Raw genomic sequence first — 9,190 nt, forward strand, 5'->3', positions numbered from 1 at the left:
GTATACTCTAAAGTACATGTTATAGTATTTATATAAAGTTAAATACCTGTAGTCAAAATTTGATTTTTTGATGATATATTCATTCTAAAATATTCGAGACACCGGCTTTCATATCAAAATATACGAAACTATTAACTCATTTCAAAAGTACAAACATAAAAATGTATAATATAGCTCATTTAAAAGCATTTAACCAAATATTAATTTACATTCCGTATAAAAAGTACCCGGCATAATTAAATAATACATAAAAAAAATCGTCAACGAATTGAAATTTCTTATGTTGTCCTCAAACAAGGCTTTATCGACCGCTACACAACTATGTCAGCATTGGATCCAGCCTTCCATATGTTTTTTAAACATATGAATTGGTTTTCCACTACTGCAGTCAATTTTATTTTATAACTGTAGTGAGCGTGAAACATCTCGAAATAGTAATTTTAGTAACAGGAACAAAAAAAGTCGCAGTAACTCCTGTCAGCTATGTACGAAGTTTCGTCAATAGAATTGTAATAGGATCCTTAATGCGATTGCAGCACAATTACAAAAACAGCTAACGCAAATATATAGGAGGTATATATAGTATATAAGGTATAGTGTAAATAATTATTAATAAAACATTTAGTACCATCGTTTATAGAACGTATATCCCATAGACATACATAGTATTTGAACTAGAAAAGTAACACTTCAAGAATAACTCTAATACCAAGAAGATTTAAAATATTTTACTTTAAAAATATTTTATTTGCTTAGTAATCTGATTTTTTTTGGCTAGTTTAAATTAAAAAAGAGAACAATAACAGTACCGTATTTATTTTTTGTCTTCTATGGAAGATCAAGCCGTAAGAAGCTATTCTATGTCCATCTTTTAATATAATATCAAAATATCATAATAATAATATCAAAATACTATAATAGATAATAATTTGTCTCAGTATTTATTAATAAATTAGATAAATTAATATAGACTTAGGCTCTCTGTAAGGGAGAGCACTTGACCATAGGTAAATTTCTTGTGTTATCCATATTTCTATGAAGTGGTACTGTATTTTACTAATATTCAAAGTTCACAAATTTTGCGTTTCTTTTATTTTATATATAATATCATGCCTTAGTGTATTACCTTAAGCACCCAGTATATCGTTTTGAGTACTTCAAAGAATATGCTTACGAATATGATGTTTATATTATTTTTATTTGCTATATCAACATTTTGTTTACGTTTCAAAATGTGCAAGAAGGAAGTATTTTTTATTATGGTTTTGTGTGCTCTCTGCAAATAACTGAAGATACAGCTGCTGTTTACAAACAATTTTAAAATGTTTAATTTATGGTTTTTTATTAAGTAATTATGTATGAAAGTAATGTAGTCATAAAAAACCGACACTAAAGAATTGCAATCTTTGCTCAAACTTTGCGCTTCCGTTAAATAAGTGATGTGCTCAAAATTGATTGAATTTAGTTTAACAAAAATAAAAAAGTTAGTTGAAATTAAATTTAGCTGTGAAAATTAAGTATAAGCATCTACAGTAGAACAATTTTTAATGAGACTATTGTACCCATAATATTTTAGTTAAACTCTATTTGTATTATGATATCATTGTAGCTGTAAAATAACATCACGGAAAGGAATTCCTATAGTAATCATATGCAAATAATACCATAAAAATATAATTTATACTAATCTTCAATTGTATCGTATTAGTTAGATATTGTAATCTACAGCTCATACTTTTTAGATTTTTTAAATATGGAAACAAAATCCAATTGTGAGATAAAGTCATGATTGCTCTTGCGCTTACATTATTTTTTTTCACAAAATATCTAAGTTTGAAATTTCTTACCACAAAAAAGATATTTCCAGTCATCATAGCATGCGCTCAATTCATAAAATACTATATATATTATTTAACAAATGTTTATATGTTCTTAAAATGTATAAATATTACTAATAAATTGATGTACAGGAATTGTTTAAGGTCAGTTAATTCTCTATTTATTTATATCAGCAGGCGATCAGCTAAATAAAATCAGAAGTTTTCTAATATTCTTCTGTAATAAGAAAATATAGGCCTAATATATAACTACATTATTTCCGAATATACCAATTCTACCAATGTTTTTTTATATATTTTATTTCCAGTTAGAGGTCACCTTTTTTAAATTAAACGTTTTTTTAATATTTTTTAAAATTCTTTATTTCGGACTCTCCTTGAGATTTATCATCAGGACAAGAAATAATTAATAAACATTAATAAATATTAACAAAATGTATTATATTGTATAATTAATTCGTTATGGTTTTGGTTCTGTTGTACATATACATGATGACGTAAGTAAAAGAACTGTGTTCCTGATTATTACCAGTATACGGGTTATGATATGACGACGACAAATATTAGCTCCTATACATTTTTGACACAAAGCAAGGCAACAATTATGTATCTCAACAGTTGTGACTAAAAATATAATGAATAAATCTAGATCTTTATTCTAAAATCAAAATAACTTTTTATTCTAGAGTTTAAATGTGAGGTAAGTTTTTAATATCTTAAGGCGTGTTTTAAAAAATTCGTTAATTGAGGAACAAATCTTTAGTAACTTACCAATGAAATTTTCTATTTAATTTATTGAAAATAGAAGTAACTGTGCCATGTAAAAATTTGAAGTAAAATAATTACAGGAATTCTCTAACATCTATTCATCATGTTAGCAATATTCTTAGAAGAGTGTAAGGTTTTATATTGTTGTCCGGATTACTGATTTTATTATTTTACTACAATGACACCAAATAATGGCATCATATCTACTACATGTTAATATAAGGAATATTTAGCCAAATAAATAATTCTGTTTTTAAGTTTGGTTTTGTATGTAATTATTTGTTTACCATAATTAATAATAATTAAAGCGAAATTTAAAAAACAAAACTAAAGAAAATTAATTATAAGAAATAATGTTAAATAAAAAACAAGCAACATGAAAACAAAATAGATTTATTAGTGGCTTTAAGTTCGTAAGTGAATATATAAAGTATTTTAAATTGACAAAAATAATTAAAATTTATTGCTCTTCTGCTTACAGTTTAAAATTTTGCCATTAAGCTGAGTAGTGATTTAAAAGCCATAAAGTTAAAGATTTATAACTCATTACATGAAAATGCAAAAACACATTAGCACCCTGCTTTATTTATATGGTAATCTTGTATTCAGTTATAGAAACAACTATCATCTTTACTATAGATAGTTGTTAGAGAATGGTTAGGTTGATTGAATTTTTCTTATTCCAACCGAATTTTATTTAGTGTACATTCGAAATAAAGCAGATATGGTTGAAAATGATCTACAAAATAATCTATAATAGCTTAGGTTGATTGAGTTTTTCTTATTCCACCTGAATTCTATTTAGTGTATATTTGAAATAAAACAGAAATGGTTGAAAATGATCTAAAAAATAATCTATAGTAGTTTTCCGGATGTTAAAGTAACTAAAATAATTGGCTTAAGTCACGTTTATTAAAGACTTTCAGGTTTGAAGTTAATAAAAGATTTGGTGCCGCAAAAAAAAAATTAAAAAAAAATTAAAAATGAACACTTTAAACAGTATAAGCGGTATGTACTCTTTAGACCTGTGTTTACACATATATAAGAAAAAAGTTAATTAAATAAAAATGAAGTAGTTTATTCTAACTACCTAGTAATTACATGGTAGATTTAAAGAATATTTTAAGCAATAGAAACTTCATTTGAGTTCTACGTTTATGATCCGTAAGTTTTTTGTGACATAGTAAAATATATATTATTATTGTTATGTATATTAAATATACATTAAATTTATCATAACTATAAAAGTGTTCATCATAATATTATTGATCAACATGATAACGGTATATACTCGTTAGAAAGACTTTCAAAGGATTCAGCTTAGAGTATCAGCCAATTTGAACGTATCACAATAAAATACGGCAGTGTGGCTTTCAGCAATGCCTGCAAAACTAAAATCAAGAAAATACAAACAATCTAAAATAACGCAATATAGAAAATCTTTCAAATCCCCTGGTACATTAGAGCCAGAACGATTGAGAAAGAAATCAATATTAAACCCATTATAACTTATATTAGAGACAAAGCAATAAACCTATTCCAAAAGGTCAATAGGCACACAAATTCCACATTGTCGCGCCTAAAATTAATCAAAAATAATAACCCTGCAAGCAGATAGATAGATCTAAGATCCATCATAGACTAACGGCACACCATAGATACCGATATTACCATAATCTCGCCCACATAAGGGTGTAAAGGTTTTTATTCCTAACCAACACCAATTCGACGTGTAGTTTTCAACTATATGTCAATGCAAGTGCTTCAAACATTGAGATTCTGCAAAGAGCTCAGTCAAATATACTAGGTATTTAAGACTTATTTTAGTTAACTTTTAATAATCAACATTTTATCATTTATATGTAGTGTATACGTAAGTAGTTTTAAAATTCAAGAACATACTTATTGTTAGATCCTAAAACATAATAATTTTTAAATTGTGGAAAAAGATCGTAGTTCTAGACTTACAGCAAATCTATTGAAGAATGAATACTGTTCTGTTATTTTAAATGGACATAACAGATGTTTATGGGTTCATTGGGTTTGGCTACTAGAATTGTTATTTTTTCGTCTAAAGTAGTATGTTGGAAATATGTGAAATAAATTTAAGTTGTAATAATTTCTATAAAAAAATAAAGCCACAGCGATATGTTTTTTTGTGGGTCAAAATGTTAATATATTTTTACGATTTTGTCACATCACATAGTAAGTCCAAAGACTGGCTAAAACTCGATTAAACTGATCCAAAGCTGCAAAATATACATATTTTGCTATAAATGTAGTAAAATATCCATAAATTAATTTAATTTCCAAAATAAGTATAATATTGTTTTATTGGTGTATTTATAAAAACAATTTGTGAAAACAATTAATGTTGCCAAGAAAAAAGTGATCTTTAACTAGGACAATGTACAGTTTCACAAGGTGAATAATTGTATTATTGTTGAAAAATAATCAATAACATTGATTTTGGGAAGAAAAATATAAATTGTAAAATTGATTTTTAAATATTTTTTTGTTTGAAAAGTAACATGCAATTAATATATTAGTATTAGTTACTTTTAATGCAATTAATATATTAGTATTAGTTATTTTTAATTTGTATTCCAGGTTAGTATCAGTGAAAGTGTCGAAAAACCAGTAGCAAAATAATTATTGGCAAATAAATGTGCCGTTAGGCTTTATCTCCACATAAGGTCTGTATAAATATTTTTAATGTTAAAATTTTGACAGTCATATAGTGTGAACTAGTCGTGATGTATAATTCTTCTATATTCTATTCTATTTAATTTATTTAATAATTTTATAAACTTTTAAGTATGAAACAAAAGCTAAGAATAAGGAAATACGAAAATAGAAACTTTTATATCCATCGTATTGAGCTTGCTATAGAGTCGACAGTACAATATAGAATGTTTGATATACATTAGATATAAACAAAGCCGTATAGTTTACTAACTTTGAACTGTACATTAACAACCAATTAAAATTCATTAACGTCTTATTATTATCTTCTTCGAATTTTTTGAAATCTTAAGCACGAATTTTTAATAGTTTAGTAGAGGCCTAAACTATTTATATATTTCATAGGAATCGAGTTTTTAACACCTAAAGAAGTTAATTTATTAAATTTTATAACAATTTAAAGTAAAAGGCAAACGCAGAACGCAAGTTGTAGGAAAAGATAAAATACCTAAAATCTGCTAGCTGGCGTGTACGGTTTGTAGCTCCGATTTCGATGACTTAACCAACATTTCATTTAATTGTGGATTATTTATTTTTGGTTTTATTAGCCAAGAGCAATCGCACCACAAAGCACCATCAGCGTGATACGAGTTTATAGCGTGATTCATGCATTGGAGCAAAACTTTTAACCAGCAGCATTGGAATGCTGAACAGCGATGCTTTCGTTTGAAAACTAAAGTACTTCAGTGAGCGAGTGGAAAAAAATTAAAATTCAAATTAAGTATCGGGAAAGGTAGAAGATAGAGCGTTGAAAATTTTTTTTTTTTTTGATTCAAATTAAAGCCACTTGGAGTTAGCATAATTTCTATATAATTTTCATATAAGCAAGATGAGGTAACAAATGTTGTTAACACAAGAGTTCATGTTGATTGTTATGGCTGGCAAATGAAATTTGTAAGTAAAATTTCCCGCTTCTTCTACACCGATTATCTGATAGAGGTAAGCGATTCACGACAACGCAGTTACACGTACCCGCAAATGAGATCACGACAAAGCCATGCTGACAGCGGCAACATAAGTTTTGTAATACGAGTGTGGTTAAGATACTTTGTCATTCGTTAGCCAGTGAGTCAGTCCGTCAGCCCATCAATCACAGCTCAACATATACAGCTGCAGTTGCAGATACAACTACAATTTTAGATAATTGAGTTTTTTCACTTTTACTCTTTTTGTTGGAATTTCTTTTTAGCAAGCGTGTGTTAGTTGTTAGCTTGCAGTTGTTGTTATTTTGAATGTCACTACCGCCCAGCCAGTTACAACTTTTTAGCATAGTCTGGCGTTAAGTTGTTAATACAATAAACGTCAAGTCTAAGATACAGCAAAAACAACTGCCAGTCGTTGGCAACTGAAGATGTTGGCAATGTGCTCTTTGCTATCTCATACAGCTGACTTCTTGAAGTGGTTACAAGCAATGCATAAACTTGATGAGTAATTCACATTGAATAATAACAGCGAATTAACATGAAGTTTTTAGTAAATATCTACATGTACATATGCGCAAAATTATATGTATATATATATTTATGATATATAATAAAACTAATATTTTGTTGCGTTTGCTGTGAAAAAATAATGTTGCTTAATGCAATTTGTATACTTTTAATTTTGAAGCATGAAGAATTGAATTTTTACACTTTTGTTTAATATTTTTACTGAAATCATTAAATAATTTTAATGTTTCTAATTAAGTATAGAAAAAGATATCAACACCTTTATTATTAAAGTAATTATTTTATATAAATTTATACATTTTTACAAATTATCTTTGCAACAAATTAACCACATGGCACTAATTGAGATAAACTATTATACATACAGATATGTACGTTCACCTCAGTTATTGCCAGTATTAAATGGCACTATATTAATTATAATGAAAATATAAAAAAAAAAAAACAATTAAAAAAAATTAAAATAGAGGAGTCGATCAATTAGTCATCAGTTTTCACAATAATCTGCAAAATAGCAAACCAAGGTAAATAACATTTGGTATGGACTCGGATTTTGTATTTCTTAGTTTTGGAAATTAATATTCCTATACTTCTATATTCCTATATTCTAGTTGAACATAACTTAAATATGATTTGATGACGAAAAGAGCCTGAATATATCTTCTATGATAGGTAACTGTAGTAATTTTATTGACAATAATAAATTGAAACCGCTTTTGACATATTTTAGTCATTTTTACATTTAAAGTATTTTAAACTAAAACATTTATCCAACAACCCTGTACACTATTCCTGAAGGCCCTTTCAAGAAATTAAGTCTAAAGCAAAAAAGTGAGAAACGGGATATGTCCTCTATTTGTTTATTTTTAATTTTATATAATTAGTTTGTTATGTTTAACAATTTCTAAAAGGATTTTTCAATAAGATTTCCAACAATTAACTTCAATGAATCACATTTAGGCATTAGGCATGCAACAATCAACGTATTAATAAGTTGTTTTTTGAATAGGCAAATCGCACACCGAATGAATAAACAATATATTAAAAATTGCAAAAAAAATTAGCTATATAAAAATTAATTTTTTTCTTGCTATTATACTATCTATCATCTCACACATATCAAGTTATTTATTTTTATTATGCGTGTAAACGTAGAGTGTGAGTTGTGAACTGCAAATAATAAATAGAATTCGAGCGAGCAAATACTTCAATCGTCTTGAATCTATCATATAATATACTAGACGAAGGGCAAGGTTAATCACCTGCAGCAGTAGCGGGGACTAGAGGCAGATCACATCAATAGAAGTCTTTAATATCTAATAGGAACCCTACCCCGAAGTAATACTATCGTAGTCCAGCGGTAGCACAAGGTGTGTAGGAATGAAGGGGAGTGGGTTAGGTCGTGCGAGTTGGGCACTCACTTTCCTCCTTGCCGCACAAAAAAAAAATGTAATAATAAAATACTATACTATACTATAATAACTGTACTATAATATAATATATAATATAATATATACTATAATATAAAATACTATAATAAGGGGAATTAGTTCTTGTTCAGTCAGCCAAGCGCTTTAAGAGCACTTTGAATGCACTCCGAAGAAGCAGTTAATCGTATTTATATCCTTGCAATTCAGTCATCTTTTTATATTATCATGCCATTGGCAGTAAGCTTTTCGCTTTCGTTATGCTAAAAGCATTTCATAGGGTATTTACGGCGTAAGGGGCTATTCAAACTGTACTTATACCGCTCTGCACATAACGAGAATAAAGCACTTGGATGTCTTCAAGAAATGGAAAAAATGTAAACATGTAAAAGAAAAATTTATAATAGTTAATTAAAAGCTGCTTGATTTGCTGAAGATCTTTCATCTGGTTGCTGTTTATTTGTTTTATATGTAAGCCCAACAATCTTGATGGGTGTTACCTCAAGTTTTTGTCCTATTAACACTTCGAGATTACTTCATTTGAAGATTATTTATATGACGGTTTTATTAACATATATGTCGCCGTCAGTAGCGAGGTGTCAGCTTTTTGGCAAGGTGTTCACAATTTGATCAAAACAGAATTCCAACTATAACGTATTCCCCCAACTCCTGAGTTTTGTCCTTTCCACAAGCAAATAGCGTACAAGACCAACAAATGTTCGCAGCCTGTGATCCACTGGTTTCTATTTACCATAAAGCTGTAGCTGTAGGAAAACGGCGACTTACCACAGATTTCGAATTATTACATCAGGTACCAAGTTCTTCATATCTGGAGTTGGTCTATTCATTTTATGATTTAGAATCTTTTTTTTAGAAGATCGTTTACAAAAAGATATTTAAATCAAATCTTTACTCACACATTTATACATTTCTAAATATTATTTTTCACTTCAAATTTCTT

The 9,190-nt window shown here is 27.9% G+C and overlaps 1 protein-coding gene across 1 annotated transcript in view; it reads left to right on the plus strand.

Moving 5' to 3' along the window:
• The window catches only part of LOC119677401 (putative elongator complex protein 1), a 279,253-nt gene that overhangs the window by 268,209 nt on the left and 1,854 nt on the right, over positions 1–9,190 (plus strand). The window lies entirely within an intron of this gene.

This window comes from Teleopsis dalmanni, chromosome 2, assembly GCF_002237135.1.
Source record: "Teleopsis dalmanni isolate 2A chromosome 2, ASM223713v2, whole genome shotgun sequence".
Taxonomy (NCBI): Eukaryota; Metazoa; Arthropoda; class Insecta; order Diptera; family Diopsidae; genus Teleopsis; species Teleopsis dalmanni.